We start from the raw sequence: 17,937 nt of genomic DNA, 5'->3' as shown, positions 1-17,937 counted from the left end.
CTCCATGGATTGTAATACCTTCTCCGAATTTTTCTTTTGTTTCCTTCACTGCTTGCTCAATATACAGATTGAATAACATCGGGGAGAGGCTACAACCCTGTCTCACTCCCTTCCCAACCACTGCTTCCCTTTCATGTCCCTCGACTCTTATAACTGCCATCTGGTTTCTGTACAAATTGTAAATAGCCTTTCGCTCCCTGTATGTTACCCCTGCCGCTTCAGAATTTGAAAGAGCGTATTCCACTCAACATTGTCAAAAGCTTTCTCTAAGTCTACAAATGCTAGAAATGTAGGTTTGCCTTTCCTTAATCTAGCTCCTAAGATAAGTTGTAGGGTCAGTATTGCCTCACGTGTTCCAACATTTCTACGGAATCCAAACTGATCTTCCCCGAGGTCGGCTTCTACTAGTTTTTCCATTCGTCTGTAAAGACTCTGCGTTAGTATTTTGCAGCCGTGACTTATTAAACTGATAGTTCGGTAATTTTCACATTTGTCAACACCTGGTTTCTTTGGGATTGGAATTATTATATTCTTCTTGAAGTCTGAGGGTATTTCGCCTGTTTCATTCATCTTGCTCACCAGATGGTAGAGTTTCGTCAGGACTAGCTCTCCCAAGGCTGACGGTTGTTCTAATGGAATGTTGTCTACTCCCGGGGCCTTGTTTCGACTCGGGTCTTTCAGTGCTCCGTCAAACTCTTCACGCAGTATCATATCTCCCATTTCATCTTGATCTACATCCTTTTCCATTTCCATAATATTGTCCTCAAGTACATTGCCCTTGTATAGACCCTCTATATACTCCTTCCACCTTTCTGCTTTCCCTTCTTTGCTTAGAACTGGGTTTCCATCTGAGCTTTTGATATTCATACAAGTGGTTCTCTTTTCTCTGAAGGTCTCTTTAATTTTCCTGTAGGCTTTATCTATCTTACCCCAAGTGAGATAAGACTCGACATCCTTACATTTTTCCTCTAGCCATCCCTGCTTAGCCATTTTGTGGAAATGCTATCGACAAGGACATTGTTCTTAGACTTGGGTGTTATTGTGAAGAGGTTGCAGAGCATTACTAGGAACTAAAGTGAAATGATAAAAATATTTGCCAGAATATAAGTGAAAATTAGTATTAAATTGAAAATTCCAGTATAATGAAGGATGTAACTTTGTATGACTCGTACATATGGCTGGAATTACAGAAAACCCAAGTCAGAGGAAAGCTGACATGGAGATTAATCCAAAAAGTCCAATGCCACATGAATGCAAGAGCTGTGGCAGCATCGAAAAGGAAATGAAAAAATGGTGCAAAATTATTACCTAGCTCGCCCATTGGGCATACCAGTGACAGGCTGTGATTTATCTGTCTGCCTGTCATAAGAGGTGAATAAGAGGTGTCTCTCACGTTTCAGCCTTTACGTGATGGTCCCCTGTCGGTGTTTACTTCCATCTTTCTAAATTTTCCCAAAGAGCGAGCCAGTTGGCAAAGGGCGCATCACATGGTGCATTGTGTCCATCGTGCATTGAGATCTTTAGCCCACTTTCTCATTGTCGCATTGCAGTCCCACTCATTCTCCATCTCTTGGGTGAGAACACCTTCCTGGGTGCATTTTCCACTATGCACTATACAGTGTCACTTTCTGTGCCGACGATGACCACGGACTTCTTAACACCTCATATCCAGCATGGTAGCCAGTCCATTGTGGTGGGGCCACCATGTACCCAGTTGGTTGTAGCCCCGACAACACAGGAATCGCCCTGCTGATGCCTGCGCCATTAACTCCCCACAAATGCCATGGAATAGATGCCCATCTCCCTGGGGCATAGGGACTCCCGGCAATGGCCATTCTGCCAGGTGGCCCTTGCTGAGGCTGGGTGGCACCCATGGGGAGGGCTCCTGGTTAGAGTGGGTGGCATCAGGGCGGATGACAAGCAATGAAGAGTAGTCTGTCATCTCTTCCTGGTGGTGAACCACCAGCAGTCTCTAAGCATTCACGAGCTCAATTCAGCACACAGAAGTACGACCCCAAATTGTTCCCCTCCCTGGCCACACCATGGGAGGAAGGCCAGGCTAAGGATGGCAGTGAAGCATATTCGCCCCAGTACGTATTATGTACGAGAGTTGATGGGGAATCTTCCATGTCCATGAAGCCTCAGTTTTTTGTTGAGCATTTAGAGGACAAGTTTGGGGAGGTGGTGGACTTGTCCAAAATGAGATCTGGGTTAGTCTTGATCATAACAGCATCCTCTGCCCAGTCACAGGCATTACTCGCTTGTGACAAGTTGGGGGATGTTTGTTACCATCATGCCCCATAAGAGCTTACATATGGTCCAGGGTATTATATTCCATAGGGACCTTCTTTTGCAATCTGATGACAAGCTGCATGCCAATTTAGAGTGGCGAGTTGTTCATTTCGTCCAGTGCATCCACCGGGGTCCGAGGGATAATCAGGTTGCCACCGGTGCCTTCGAGGGTGACACATTGCCCGAGAAGGTTAAGGTGATGGTCTACCGCTGTGACGTCAAGCCATATATCCCTCCGCCGATGCAGTGCTGGAAGTTTGGCCATATGTCGTCCCGCTGTACTTCCTGTGTCACATGCCGAGACTGTGGACGTCCATCACACCCCAATACTCAATGTGCCCTGCCTCTCATTTGTGTCAACTGCGGAGAGCATCCTTCAGCTTGCTTGCCAGACTGCAGGATTTTACAGAAAGAGAGGAAAATCATGGAATATAAGACCCTTGACGACTGACCTACACTGAGGCTAAGAGGAAATTTGAGCACCTACATCCTGTGGCTATGACCACTTCTTATGCCACCGCTACGAGAACAGTTGTCGCCCCATCTGTTCCTCGCATTCGTATCGCCTCTCAGTACTGAGACTACACCTGCCCCCTTGATTGTGGGGGGCACTTCCCTCCCTATTGCTCTCGCATCACCTACTTCGGGAGCAACCCCCCCCCCCCCTCCCCCCTCCCCCCCATCCCCAACCATCATGGATATCAGTCCCCACTTCTGAACCAGAGAAGCATAAGATTTCTTCGGCTCCTCTTGCTAGGAAGGGGTCTCTTGGGTCACTCCCTTCCCAGGTTTCTGCTAGTGGGAAATATGACACCCGCCAGTGGCTGAAGAGCCCAAAAGCAGCTGGTCGTAGGGCTTCACGTTCATCCTCAGTCCCGGAGACTGAATCAGTGAAGTCCTCCCAGCCAGGGAAACCCAAGGAGCAGTGAAAGAATATCAAAAATAAGGTCCCTAAGACCAAGGGAATTGCAGCGGCACCCACACCACCGCTACCTACAAGCTCTGCGTCTGTGTATGAGGTGGAGATTCTGGCGTCCGCTGCAGGACCTAGATCTCACCGGACCCTCAGACACATTCGATATAGACTGCTCAGGCAAAACGTCTGTGGCAGCAGGTGACCCTGAGGTGTAAACTGCGTCATTGAATGTTCCGTGCCTTCCCAGTCTCACAATTACTTCATCCTCCAGTGGAATTGTGGCGGTTTTTTCCACCGCCTGGCTGAGCTGTGGCAACTGTTAAGCTGTACACCTGCTTTCTGCATTGCCCTCCAGGAAACATGGTTCCCAGCAATGCACACCCTTTCCCTCTGCGGTTATAAGGGGTACTACAGGAACTGTAACGACTATAATCGAGTGTCAGGTGGAGTTTGTATTTATGTCCTAAACTCAGTCTGTAGTGAAACTGTGCCCCTTCAAACCCCTCTTGAAGATGTGACTCTCAGAATAAGGACGACACAAGATATAACTGTCTGCAATGTATGTCTTCCTCCAAATGGTAGTTTCCCTGAATGTATTAACTGCACTGATTGATCAACTCCTTAAACCTTTCCTACTTTTAGGAGATTTTAACACCCATAACCTCTTGTGGGGTGGCACCGTGCTTACTGGCCGAGGCAGAGATGTCAAAACTTTGTCTCAGTTCGACCTCTGCCTCTAAATACTGGGGCCACCACACATTTCAGTGTGGCTCATGGTAGTTACTCAGCCATTGATTTATCAATTTGCTGCCCAGGACTTCTCGTATCTATCCATTGTAGGGCACATGATGACCTGTGTGGTAGTGACCACTTCCCCATCTACATATCACTGCCCCGGCGTCAGGCCCATGGATGCCTGCCCAGATGGGCTATAAACAAGGTAGTCTGGGAAACTTTCACCTCTGCTGTCACCATTGAATCTCCCCCGCACGGGAACATCGATGTGACGGTTGAGCAAGTGACTACAACAATTGTTTATGTGGCAGAAAACACGACCCCTAGCTCTGTAGTGTGCCCCCTTCGAAAGGCAGTCCCTTGGTGGTTGCCGGAAGTCGCTGAAGCAACTAAGGAGCATCGGCGAGCTCTACAGCGGCATAAGTGGCACCCTTCCCTGGAGCACGTCATAGCCTTTAAACGTCTCTGTGCTCACGTTCGCCAACTTATCAGTTGTTGGAAGCAGGAATGTTTGGAGAAATATGTCTCGACCATTGGGTGCCATACGTCACCTTCCCAAGTCTGGGCAAAGATCAAACGTGTTCTTGGGTACCAGACCCCAACAGGTGTTTCTGGTGTTAACATAAGTGACGTGTTACGTACCGATGCATACGCAATTGCTGAGCACGATGCTTGAGCCTCTGCATCGGTGAATTAACCCCCAGCCTTTCGCACTCTCAAATGGCAGCTGGAAGGGAAAGTCTTCTCATTCACTGCATGCCACAGTGAATCCTATAGCACTCCATTTACAAAGTGGGAGCTCCTCAGTGCCCTTGCACATTGCCCTGACACAGCTCCTGGACCGGATCAGATCCACAGTCACTTTCCGTGTCCAAGTTGGTGCCTCCCATAATTCCCTCCATATCCAAGACAACAGGGTCCTGCAGGGCTCTGTATTGAGTGTGTGTCTATTTTTAGTGGCCGGTAATGGTCTAGCAGCAGCTACAGGGCCGTCCATCTCACCTTCTGTGTATGCAGACGAATTCTGCATTTCGCACTGCCCCACCAGTACTGGTGTTGCTGAGGGGCACTTACAGGGAGCCATTGACAGGGCACAGTCATGGGCTCTAGCCCACAGTTTCCAGTTTTCGACCACAAAGTAGTGTGTTACGCACTTCTGTCGGTGTCGTACCATTCATCTGGAACCAGAACTTTATCTTAATGACGATCCACTCACTGTAGTGGAGACATATCGATTCTTAGGACTGGTTTCCAATGCCCAATTGACTTGGCTTTCTCACCTTCGTCAGCTTAAGCAGAAGTGCTGGCAGCACCTCAATGCCTTCCGCTGTCTGAGCAACACCAACTGGGTGCAGATCACTCTACGCTACTGCAGCTCTACAGAGCCCTTGTTAATCCCACCTCGACTATGGGAGTCTGGTTCTGCAGCTCTACAGAGCCCTTGTTAATCCCGCCTCAACTATGGGAGTCTGGTTTGTGGTTCGGTGGCACCCTCAGCGTTGCATTTACTCGACCCAGTGCACCACTGGCATTTGCCTAGTGACAGGAGCTTTTAGGACGAGTCTGGTGACCAGCATTCTTGTGGAGGCCGGAGTCCCTCCATTGCAAGTAAGTCGTGCACAACAGCTGACCAGTTACTCTGCACACATTCGTAGTTTTCCTGGGCATCCAAATCACCGTCGCCTTTTCCCACCCGTGGCAGGTTCATCTCCTGCATCGGCAGCACAGGTCAGGGCTTCCAATTGCAGTTCGTGTCCGATACCTTCTTTCCAAACTGGAGTCCTTGCCTTTACCACCTATACTTGAGGTCTATTCACGTACACCTCCATGGTGTACACCTAGGTTGCGACTGAGTTAACCCCGCAGCTCTCTGCTGCCACTTCCTCTCGATTATTGACATGTACCGAGGCCATGAAGTGGTTTACACTGACGGCTCGATGGCTGATGCTCACGTCGGCTTCGCCTATGTCCATGGAGGACCTATTGAACGGCATTCCTTGCGCGATGGCAGCAGTGTTTTCACTGCAGAGCTGGTAGCTGTATCTCGTGCTCTTGAACACATCCGTTCATGCCCTGGGGAGTCGTTTCTTCTGTGTGCTGACTCCTTGAACAGCCTACAAGTGCTACCCTCGTCACCCTTCCATCTATGTCCTGGAACTGTCCAGTCGTTCAGTGGTGTTTGTCTGGACCCCCCAGTCACGTCAGAATCCCAGGCAACAAACTTGCCGCCAGGCTGGCCAAACAGGCTACGTGGAAACCACTTATTTAGATCGGCTGCTCTGCAAGTGACCTGCGTTCAGTACTATGCCGCAAGGTTTTGCGGCTTTGGGAGACGAAATGGCATAACCTCAGCACGCACAGCAAACTGCTCGCCATTAAGGAGACTACGAATGGGTGGCAGTCCTCCATGCGGGCCTCTTGCAGGGACTCTGCTGGCTCCGCATTGCCATGCTTGGGTGACACACTACTACCTCCTGCACCGTGATGACCCACTTCAGTGTCGGTGCGGCGCCCGGCTGACAGTGGCCCATATCTTGGTGAGTTGTCCTTCTATGGCTGCCCTGTGACAGACTTTTCAGGTACCGGACTCGTTGCCATAAATTTTAGCTGACATCGCCTCATCGACTAATTTAGTTTTATGTTTTATATGTGGCGGTGGGTTTTATCATTCTATATAAGTTTTTGCACATGTCCTCTGCCGCTTTGTGTTCTCCACTCTAATGCTTTTAGGATGGGTGTGTTAATGTGGTGCAGAGTGACTGGCTTTTCATTTTTATTCTCATGGTCAGCCATCCACGGTCATCTGCTCTCTTCTTTTTACCCCTTCTACCTGCTGCTTGCGACTCTGTGGTTTTCTTTTCCTGTTTTGTCCATAGTAGTGTTGGTTGTCCTGTCGTTCTTCTGGTTCTTCCTTTCTCCTGTTATTCTGCTGTACGTCTCCTTTCTTTTCTTGTTTCCCTTGTGTAATTATTTTACTGGGAACAAGGGACCGATGACCTCGCAGTTAGGTCCCTTCCCCCCATTTTTTAAACCAGCCAACCATCTCTGTGTAACCATTGTGTTAAAGAGATTGATGATTAAAATTGCATATAAATACTAAACACTTGTAATGATTTTATCCAGATGTTTCCACAAAAAATCTGTTTCACAGATCAAACTATACACAGGGAAATCAAGCCATGTTTATTTTTGTTATGGTACTGTTAAGACAACTGGAATGCAAATGTGAATTTTGAATATTGAGAGATGTGAGTGGAAGATTGTGACATGTGGAGGGAAGAATGTTCAACATTGTAACTTAATGCCAGAATGAGATTTTCACTCTGCAGCGGAGTGTGCGCTGATATGAAACTTCCTGGCAGATTAAAACTGTGTGCCCGACCGAGACTCGAACTCGGGACCTTTGCCTTTCGCGGGCAAGTGCTCTGCCATCTGAGCTACCGAAGCATCCCCCAGGCTGTGGCTAAGCCATGTCACCGCAATATCCTTTCTTTCAGGAGTGCTAGTTCTGCAAGGTTCGCAGGAGAGCTTCTGTAAAGTTTGGAAGGTAGGAGACGAGGTACTGGCAGAAGTAAAGCTGTGAGTACCGGGCGTGAGTCGTGCTTCGGTAGCTCAGATGGCATAGCACTTGCCCGCGAAAGGCAAAGGTCCCGAGTTCGAGTCTCGGTCGGGCACACAGTTTTAATCTGCCAGGAAGTTTCATTGTAACTTAATGTCTAGACTTTGTGATAACATTACATCAGCTTGAGAAGCACGATTGAACGAGTTGGCCAATCGAACTGTCCTATTTTGTGTATAAAGTGATGTAACTAAACATGGAAAATTTTGATGACTGACTGAAGGTATAAGCCTTGTTCATTCTGAGTGAGAATGCAGTGTGTAACCACTGTGTAACATTTCGTGTTCATCTTCTTGTGGATGAAGACAGAGGAGAAATGAGTGGGGCATGGTGGGCTGTCTGGCTGAAAGGTAGCGAATATTGTAAAACAGAATTTTCAGTTACTTTATTCAAAAACAGTATTTGAGGAAAATCTGCAGCAAAAGACTTTTGTCTAAAACCACGTATGTGAGATGTAAAATGTCTGCTGACTGTTCAATCCACTCTAACACATTTCACTTCACTATGTCTTACAATACTGAATAAAAAAGTAGTTCATGGATTACTAGATAACTGTAAATTATAGAAATGACAGGCTGTTTTGAAAAGCACACATTGATGCTAAAATCTGTGTTAGCGGTTAGGAAGTTACTCTTATCTGATATTTCCAGAAACTGGAAAGTAAACACATATTTGGAAAATGTAATTCACATATGTGTGCAAAATTTGTTGGGTGAAAGCATACACACCCACCAATTTCAAGAAACTGTAAATTTCATGATTGTGGAAACAAGCATATTTGTATATAAAATTGAGAATTTGTATTTGTCTAGTTTTCCTTTACTTTTTGTATATAATGGTGACAAAAATTTTACTTGGACTTGTAAGTTACAACTTTCTGTTCCTTGCGTATGTTTCAGGTTTGAAGGAAATTCCAACTTTATTTGAGCTTTGATGCAGTAGGCAATGATGCAGGAAGCCTTGTGCTTTGTGCTGGTAATGTGCCTTCAGCCAGTGGCACGAAGGTAACCCCCCCCCTCCCTCTCTCTCTCTCTCTCTCTCTCTCTCTCTCTCTCTGTGTGTGTGTGTGTGTGTGTGTGTGTGTGTGTGTGTGTGTGTGTGTGTGTGTGTTACGTCTAATATTTAATACAGAAACATTTGAACACTGGGAACAATGTAGCATTGTACTGTTGAGAAGAGTATTTGTGATAGCATCACTTAAAAGTAAAAAGCCTTTTTATATTCAAAACTATGTCAACAATACTTGTGTATTTTTTATGTTGTGATTTCTCTTATTTTTCTGATGGGAACATAAAGAATTCAGTGTAGTTCACTTTTTTCTCTGTAAAGATAGGCAAGGAGGTGGTCTGTAAACTATGATCACTATTCATACTTTGTTTAGCTAGGAAATAGGTTTGGAGGGACACAAGTGAAAATTCCTAATGGTGAATGTTAATATTTGCTAGATAGTGATTTGACGTGGAAGGTAGACACAGCTTAAGGCCGAAATATGACAGATACACATAGCAAATGCTAAAAGGTCGGCGCATGGATTTTTCCCATTTGAAAAAAGTACTCAAACAGGGTGTATACGACCCGGGAGATCCGGGGAAAACCCTTGAATTTTTTCATCTGGAAGAAAACCGGCATAAACCCAGGAATTTTTCGGAACTCCGGCAATTTTTAATTGTTTTAGTTATTAGTTAATTTTTTTTTATTTTCACAGGTAAGAACCAATACTCTAACAAAGGATATTACTGTATCCCTCTTCTGCAGAATAATGCTGCAGCAACAAAACATGAATGAGAGAAGAAGAAAAAAAAAAGAAAATAAAACCTAAGTCGCAAAGGAAATACACCATATACAACAATAAAACACAGTGCTCATACAAGCGTTTGCCAACTGCAAAGTGTGTCAAGGCTTTGGGAAGACTATGCAATGCTTCCTAACAACAAATTGCCTCCGATGAGCGTGACGTCACAACTGTTTACTTTAGATTCATTCGACCAGTTGCAGGCGGGATACCTATGACCGTGAGCTATCAAATGAATTAAAATACATTTGCATAATTACGGAAGGCTAAAATATGTTATTAGTTTCAGGTTTTATCTTCACCTTTCTGACAGTCAAGCATTAATCGCCTTGCAGAACAATGGAGTTATTTTTGTCGGTTTGCTAAAGAAATTTGGCTTTTATTAATCTTTTCCCCTGGTGCAGTCAATTTATTTGAAACGAAGTGTTTAATTCCATACTATGGGCTAGTTTCAACTGTTCGCTGCATTTCAAAAGTGCATGTTTTCATCTTCTAGCACGTATGGCATTATGCCATAATAAAGAACCAAACATGAGATAATACGGTACCGGTACTCAAGAAAATTTACATACGAATGTGCACTTAAAGCCGAATTACGCATTTTAGTATGGTTAACGAAATTCCGATGTTCTTGGAGTATCCTCTGATGTCTTGTTTCTTTTATGACATAGTGTAAGATCTTTTAATGTTTTACACCTACGAACTTACGGGTTTCCTGCGTCATCATAGCTGCGCAAGTGCGGTGACGCCAGTTTCTGGCGCTCTCTGGCAACTACTGAAACGAAACTATTTCTAAAAGGTCACGGGAAAATATTGCGAATGGTCATTTTAAAAGCGTTACTTTCAAAGTAAATTTACTTTTATGCAAGATGAATTATGTGCGAGAATGTACGATGAATTTCTTAAATCACAGAGTGTTTGATTCTCATTTAAAAATCATGTCTTTGAGGACGTACTTTTAGAAAAATTTCGAGCTCAGAAGCTCAGACATTTATGTCTTTATTAAAAATTTTACGGACACATTTGTGTGATGTACCTTAAAGTGGGAGATGAAGAAACTTGCACAGGATAGGGTAGCATGGAGAGCTGCATCAAACCAGTCTCAGGAATGAAGACCACAACAACAACAACAACAACAACCACCTTAAAGTGTAACACGCACAAAAAATATCAACATTATATGTGAAAGCTTAGCTTCTCTTGCAGCTTATTAATCTTCGAGGCCAATATTGTATATGAAAGCTTTTCTTTTCTTCTAGTAACGCTGTGTATGTTAATTTAAACCATTAACTTTTCCTATTTGTGTATACGCGCTACTTAACAGTGATATTGCTATTGGCTGACTACATCACGTATCCTTCGCTAGATGATCTGCTGTCATCGGCTGGTGAGATCACGTGATGAGCTATGACTGGCTACAAAAGCGCATTGCAATCTTTGATTTCAGTGCTTTGGAAAGTAACATGCGGCATTTGGTGAAATTTAAATTTACTCTTTTGTAATATGAAAATATGCAGCGTACATGTTGCTACACATTAAAGATCTTTGCATTTTAATTTTTTTACCTAGTTTACTTTTTCTAAAGGTCCAGAAGTTCTACGCCGGCGTATAAAACCATAACCATTCAAAGGGTTGATAAGTTTTACAGTTCCGAGGAAAAGTATACTGTCACTTAACACGGAAAGAGTGTATTTTCACTCGGGAGAAAATGTAATAATTTTAACTGGGAAATCCGGGAATTTTTTCTTCTTGTCCGGTTATACACCCTGTCAAAGAAATAAAGTGCATTGGTGTACATATTGATTAGTACTACTCTGAAGGCGACAAATAACTTGTATCCAACAACCCCCCACCCCACCCAAAAAAAAGAAACCTGATGAAAAATCCAGGATCAGGGTCGTCAACTATGAGGTGGTGATACACCTATAACAGCTTTACCTTGGTGGTAATGGAATACCGGGTATCCATAAGTCCCACTATCATTTCAAAAAAGTCATTACTTGGAAACTGTTATACTGGGGTTTGTTGTGAGATGTTTAACATCTCTCAGCTCTCTTTCTATGCCAAAATTTCACTGTGTACTCCTCTCATCGCTCATAGAACATCAAGGCAATATTAGAATGTACAAGTCAGCATTGCAGCAGCGACAGTTTTAATTGTCTCATTGATTTGTGCAAGACGGGCAGCAGTGTCATTGACTGGTGTTACGTCCACACTACCCTTGACATACCCCAGAAAAGGAAGGCTAATGGTGTCACATCGGGAGAGCATGGAGAAGGAAGGTCCTTGACATTACCTCTCACCTTAAAGTTTTTAAAGCACCTCATTATGCTTGGGTCAGGGTGTATATGACCCGGGACAACCGGGAGATCCGGGAAAAACCCAGGAACTTTTTCATCCAGGAGAAAACCGGGGAAAAACCCGGGAATTTTTTAGAATTCCAGGAATTTTTCGTTGTTTTAGTTTTCAGTTAAATTTTTGTAATTTTGACTGGTAAGAACCGATACTCTAACAAAGGATATTACTGTATCTTGCTACTGGAGAATGTAACACTGCAGCATTAAAACATGAACGGGGGGGACGAAAGTAAAACTTAAATTGCAAAGGAAATGTGCCATATAAAAGAACACAGTGCACTTACAAGCGTCTGCCAACAGCAAAATGTGTCAAAGGGTTTAGGAAGACAACAAATTGCCTCCGATGAGCGTGAAGTCACAACTGTTTACATTAGATTCATTTAAGCAGTTACGAGCGCGCTCATGCACACGCGCAGTTGAGTCGCATATGAGTAATACCTTCTCCCACTGCTGGCTACAGAAATGTGGCTGTTGGCTGTGTAAGTACCAGTAGCAGCAACCAGCCACATGGGGAACCAGGAAAAATTTTACTGGCGCGCCCAAGCTGCTAGATTCACGCGAGCGCTGCAGGCCCGGATCTGGGAGGGACAAACCGGGGTATCTGAACTGGGCGGAAATTTCGGGGGAGGTGGCAAATTCATATTCTTGAGGAAAAAAACCTGGTTTCACAAAGCACCTAGCATCCAGCGCACATCGCTCTATCGATTATTCATCTGATTTTGAAACGCACCTCTGCTGGTTTTTGGACATTTTTGAACATGTTCTAAGTTGATTTCTGAATGAATTACAAGTTGATTTTTAATGCGTGCATAGTGTACATGATGTCTCTGCCAGGGGAATCCTCGTCGCATTTAGTGATGAACTTTCCTGCAGACAAAACGGGACGGGCCTATACAAGCTGAGCGGAATAAAGCCGAACCAGTGAATGCCAACTGCTGCTTGTTTATGTGGCTGATTCGGTTTGCAAATGTTTAGCGTTGTTATAATTACTAGCGAAATCTGTAGATTCAGACTACCAGAGTGGAAATAAACGATTAACAGGAATAACAGGTAAGAAAGATTAAATATATAATCTTCTTGGTGTATCCAAGAAAGTGAAATTCTGACAGAAAATTTTTGGCCAGATCGCTACACTAGACAGGGCCAGTTGTAGTCTCCAGCTAGCAGCTGCTTAAGTTCCATTCTGGGAGTTGCGCGAAAAACGCATTGTACAAACACGTAATAATGCCTGACCGGAGAATAATCGCTGGATAATTAAACCGGTGATTGTGGCAGGGTTAGTAAAGTTAACTGGAGAATGAATTTTGACAGTGGTAGAAATAGTTATAGAACTACTGATAAGATTATTTATTAGAACGAGGAAGGAAAAGAAACGGGGACATCAGACAAATTACGGAAGAATATGATGATTCCAAATTCATACAAAAATTTTGTTCTACTACTTTTTGGTCTAGTGCATAAGAAACTATTTCCTAACATGAAGCTTTTTGACTGTAGTAGACCAAATAGGTATTTCGTATTGGTACTTTACGAATATTGTCGCACTATAAAAATGATCATTATTGCCAAAACAGTCTAGCTTATTTGGTGTGTGTTAAAATTGCTGCAATATTAGAAAGACCTATTTTGTTTTATCCAGCACACAGTGACAAAATAGACGTAATCAGATCAAGAAACCACACCAGTCTTGGGTACTATTTGTAGTAACAGCTTTTTCAGTATTAGACGACGACATTTCGATTTTTTGTGTAGCAAAATGTTTGACAAACTTTGATAAGGTAATAGTTCTTTCACAGAAAGGAAAGCTGTAGCAAGATTAGAGAGAAAAATCGCTAGGACCTAAGAATTGAAGAAATGTGTACTGTCTTGCCTGTCTCTTGTCTTTACTGGTTTTAGGTATCCTATATTTAATTTTATGTCATACAGAAAAGCAAGTTAATGTCTAATAGGCAATAAAGAGTCCAGATTTTCTGCAGAGTTCTTGTTCTGCTGGTTACAAATAGTCCCATCCAGTATTAATTGCGATTCTTCTTCTTTATAAAAAAGAAAAAGAGGGGCAGGATGTCAAACAGGCCAACTGGGAGCAGGAGAGGCACTACAGGACATTTTGATTTCCACTGTCCTGAAATAGTTTTATGGCATCCATTACAAAATATACACATTTGAGTTCCACAGAGCGAAATACAGTGACGTGCGGTGTAAGGATGTTGTTTGAAGAGGCGCAGCACTGCACTTCGGCACACTTAAGACCAAATAACATGTCTTACATTTCCTCAATGATTATTGTTTTATGTATCAGACTATTAAGAAAGATGTGCGCTACAAAATGAACTTATTTTGAAAAGTCTTTTTTTAATTTTATTTTTTAAATTTTTGACGTTCTGATGCACAGAGCAGTCTGAGTTATAGTGGGGGGGCTAGTCTCCACGTGACCCATGTTGACATTTAGTGATTTTTCTGTTTCCGCTTCGTTTATTGCTCTCACATCTAATAAAAACAAGGCAGATTTCTATGGCTGGGAGCTATCAAGTGAATTAAAATACATTCACATAATTACAGAAGGCTAAAATATGTTACTAGTATCAGATTTTATTTTATTTCCACCTTTCTGACAGTCGAGCATTAATCACCTTTCAGAACAACAAAGTTAGTTTTGTCGGTTTGCTAAAGAAATTTGGCTTTTATTAAGCTTTCCTGCTGAGGCAGTAAATTTATTTGAAACAAAGTTTTTAATTCCACACTATTGGCTAGTTTCAACTGTTCGCTGCATTTCAAGTGCACGTTTTCATCTTCTATTATTCCATAATAAAGAACCAAACATGAGATAATACAGTACTGGCACTCCAAGAAAATTTACATCCCGAAAACCACACCGAAAAGCTTAATATCAGATCGAGGCCTACATCATTGGAAATCTGGAGATAAGAATGTGTGTTTTAAGGCAAACTATGCATTTTAGTGTGGTTCACGAACTTCAGACACTCTTGGAGTATCCTCTGATGTCTTGTTTCTTTTATGACATAATGTAAGAAAGAACTTTTTAATCTTTTATACGCACGAACATTGGGCTTCCTACATCACCGTAGTTGTGCAAGCACGGTGACACCTCTTATCTGGCGCTCTCTGGAAACTGCTGAAATGAATCTATTCCTAACAGGTCGAGGGAAAATATTGCGAATTGTGGTTCGAAAAGCATTATTTTCAAAGTAAATTTCCTTTTACGCAAGATAAACTATGTGCAAGAATGTACGATGAATTTCTTAAATCACAGAGCGTTTGCTCCTTTTTAAAAGTCAACTCTTTGATGACGAGCCATTTAGAAGAATTTCGAGCCCAGAAGATAAGAGATTTATGTCTGTATTAAAAATTTTACTGGCTTATTTGTGTGATGTATCTTAAAGTGTAACATGCACTAAACAGATCAACATTATATGTAAAAATTTAGTTTCTCTTGTAGCTTTTAATCTTAGAGACAAATATTATGTGCGAAAGCTTTTCTTTTCTTGTAGCAACACTATGTATATAACTTAAACCATCATCTTTTCCTGTTGGTGGAATTCGAATTTATACTTTCGTAATACGAAAATGCGCAGCGTACATATTGCTGCACATCAAAGATCTTTCCAAGACATGTTTTTTCCCCTGAGTTTCGTTTTCTAAAGTGCCGAGAAATTCTACACTGCTGTATAAAACCATATCCTTTCAAAGGGATGATAAGTATAACAGTTCAGACGGAAAGTATACTGTTACTTAACACGGAAAAAGTGTATATTCACCCAGGAGAAAATGTATTTTTAACCGGGAGATTTGGGAAAAATCCAGGAATTTTTTTTCTTGTCCACGTATACCCCCTGTTGGGTTTGCCAGTGGTGTCCTCCCATACTGGTGTTGATGATTCTGCAGTATCATTGTCATAACTTTGGATGCAGCATACCAGACGACACATTGCGCCTTCTTCTGATCTGTCCCATTTTGACAAACCAAGGTCATGTGATGCACAACAGGTGGGTCTGTTGGATGGATGAATGTTGAAACTGCTACTGACACTCTTGAATAAGTGAATGATTTTGGCTGTCTCAAAAGCGAAGTAGATGAAGATTCTTGAAAGTCATAGTAGGAAGGATTGCACAAGCTAAAACAACTTTCTATAAAAAGAAACTTCTGCTAGCATCCAAAACTATAAACTCTGTACCCACAAAGTAGATTCTTGAAAAACGATTTAACATGGGGGTGAAATGGGGTCACTGAAGAAGTCATAAATTGTACAGTAAGAAGCCTTTAAAATGTGGTGTTATACAGCAGAATGTTGTAAATCACATTCATTTATCTAATAAGGAATGAAGAGGTTCTAGAAAGAGTCGGTGAGAAAATATACGTAACCCAGCTTCGGATGAGTAATGCTAAGTATCTATGGCCAGGTGAATTGTGTGGCATTGTGGTAATAAATTATATGCACAAACCTTCCTCATGAATCAGTCATCTATTAGTGAAAACTGTATAAAAATCTCTACAGTAGTTCCTGAGGATAGCCTTCACACGCAGACGGAAAAGCATGATGGGTTGGAAGGGGGGGGGGGGGGGAGACTTCAATTTACGAGACCTGGCCCAGCTTTGCACTAGTAGCATTAAATATCTATGACCAAACATCTTGTGCGGCATAGCGTATTTTGTTTATGGGCCACTGTGTAGAGTGAACAATAAATTTCAGAGAATATTTTAAGTAACTGGATATTACTACTTTCATATAATGTATGTGATGTAAACAACACACAGCACGAAAGTTGTCTGGAGGCATGCATGTTGTGTGTTCCATATTGAATTAGTGTTTTGAGTGATATCTTATGGCAATGATAGTAGCATATCATGATGTAATACTTTTACAACCAATGTTGTCGTATGCGAATTGTGGGTGTATATCTGCGTGAATGATTCAATATGTATTGTAGGCTGGTTGTGGTGGTGCAAATAAGAGCAAAAATAAGAAAAAACATGCATGACGTACATGTGTAGCTCATGTTACGGCACTCCTCTTGCGAAGCGTAGTACGCACTGTGATGCATAGATGAGACTCATTGCTGCAGTTATTTGTTGTGGACTCTTTATGCTAGGCTTCTTCATCGTGCTGTACAAAGAATTGTGTCCACATCTAGGTTTGATTCAAAGAACTCAGAAAGCTGAAAGTTTCGTCATCTACTGGTTTGCTGAAAGAATGTTCTGTATGTAAACAAAGCAAAGTTCCTGGAGTTGTTTTTCATAAAAGATTTTACTTGTAGAATAAAAAAAACCACCACTTATTTTGATTTGGACGTTTTTTTACTATGCAGTTGTTCTCAGATTATGGAAATGGAAATTATTGGTTAAGTATATTTGATTATTTCAAATTCTAAGTCTCATGTCACAGCCTGATGGTGAAGTAGTTATGGTGTCGTTAGTGAACCTATTTATTATCATACTTCAAAGTTGAGTAACTCATTGCCCTTTGTTCGAAGAATCTGCAGTGAATTAAGAGTGCAGATTGTAATTACTGATCTGAAGGAATCCGAAATTGATGATCTGAAATTGTCATCGTGTTTCGAAACTTGAGAAGTGAATGCTAGATGAAAAGGAAGAGTGGGGAAAAAATAGGATCCACCTGGGATTTGATGCCACAATCTTTTGGTTTCCAGGCACACACTTGACCACTAGACCACAACACTTACGCGAATTAGTTTATACATCAAAACCTTCCTTGTGAATAAGTTTATCTATTAGTCAAAACCAGATCAAAATCCCTACAGCAGTTTCTTAGATATGCCTTCATATACAGATGGATGTGAACAAGTAACTTCAATATTATTTTTCAGAATAATTTGTACTTAATAAGTGATCACTATTGTTCCAAAGTGCTTTGCAGTTTGAATGCTGTGTAGATCTGCAAGTAAACAAATCATCCGCCTATTTCTGGTGGCACAATGTGGAATCCAGTTGGTAAAGAATGTAATGTCTGTTACAGAGTTTTCTTGCTTGTTTGATCTCAGGAGTAACTGGGTTTAAATTCCTTGCCAGACACCCTAATGTACGTCATCTGCACTTTCTCAGAATCATTTCAAAGGTGAAGTCCCATATGATTATTTTCAAAAGCTCACGGCCAATTTCCTTCTTTACCCTTGTCCAGTCAGAGTTTGTACACCTTCTCTAGTAGTCTTCTCAGCTATGTAACATTTAACCCCAGCTTTCTTTCCAGTAT

At 42.3% G+C, this 17,937-nt stretch overlaps 1 protein-coding gene across 2 annotated transcripts in view; it reads left to right on the top strand.

Annotated features, from left to right (window-relative positions):
* LOC124555144 (metal-response element-binding transcription factor 2) overlaps positions 1 to 17,937 on the top strand; it is a 106,931-nt gene that overhangs the window by 17,608 nt on the left and 71,386 nt on the right. Inside the window, exon 2 of one of the 2 annotated variants that reach the window (XM_047128958.1) lies at positions 8,462 to 8,566. The exons of the other annotated variant lie outside the window; for it this stretch is intronic. The gene's annotated coding sequence lies outside the window, so the exon portion shown is untranslated. The remainder of the gene's footprint in view (positions 1 to 8,461; positions 8,567 to 17,937) is intronic. 2 annotated transcript variants of the gene reach the window in all.

The sequence above is a fragment of the Schistocerca americana genome, chromosome X (genome assembly GCF_021461395.2).
Source record: "Schistocerca americana isolate TAMUIC-IGC-003095 chromosome X, iqSchAmer2.1, whole genome shotgun sequence".
In the NCBI taxonomy this organism is placed as follows: Eukaryota; Metazoa; Arthropoda; class Insecta; order Orthoptera; family Acrididae; genus Schistocerca; species Schistocerca americana.
The sequence above is the reverse complement of the archived record's forward strand: the minus strand, read 5'-3'. Positions and strand labels throughout refer to the sequence as shown.